The sequence below is a fragment of the Brachyistius frenatus genome, unplaced genomic scaffold (assembly GCF_029030835.1).
Source record: "Brachyistius frenatus isolate BFR_SWC_R1_liver_20210118 unplaced genomic scaffold, ASM2903083v1 Contig_321, whole genome shotgun sequence".
NCBI classification, from domain to species: domain Eukaryota; kingdom Metazoa; phylum Chordata; class Actinopteri; family Embiotocidae; genus Brachyistius; species Brachyistius frenatus.
In genome coordinates this window covers 37,501-37,866 of record NW_027210920.1, presented here as the reverse complement: position 1 = coordinate 37,866, position 366 = coordinate 37,501, and the positions used below count along the sequence as shown (strand labels likewise).

Sequence of the window (366 nt, the reverse complement as noted above, 5' to 3'; positions counted from 1 at the left end):
GAGATGCTTTACTTTGTTGAATGTTCGGAAACATCAGTTTCAACTTCTGGGAAAACATGTACAGATCTGAGTTTTACCCAGTAGATTATCTATATTATATATTTTATCTGCATGCAGCAGTCGTCACCGAGTTTGTGGAAAACCGCTAACAAAACGGAGACGGTTTAATTTGGCTTGATGGAGTTTTTATTTTGAAAGGGAGACCAAGACTTCCGGTAGATTGTCTTTCGAAATGTTTCTGTCTTGACGTAACTTCCTGAAAGAGTGACAGCTCGTGCGGCTCGGAGGAACCGAGAGCTCGCGCTGTGAGCGAAGCGGCCGCAACTCGGTTCGGTTGGATTTTAATCGTATTTGTACTTTTAAAGA

At 42.3% G+C, this 366-nt stretch overlaps 1 protein-coding gene across 3 annotated transcripts in view; it reads left to right on the top strand.

The window, feature by feature from the left end:
- The first annotated feature begins 332 nt into the window (after positions 1-332).
- lrch4 (leucine-rich repeats and calponin homology (CH) domain containing 4) overlaps positions 333-366 on the top strand; it is a 36,692-nt gene continuing 36,658 nt past the window's right edge. For all 3 annotated transcript variants that reach the window (XM_069723222.1, XM_069723223.1, XM_069723221.1), the window contains exon 1: positions 333-366. This exon is cut by the window's right edge and continues 280 nt beyond it. The gene's annotated coding sequence lies outside the window, so the exon portion shown is untranslated.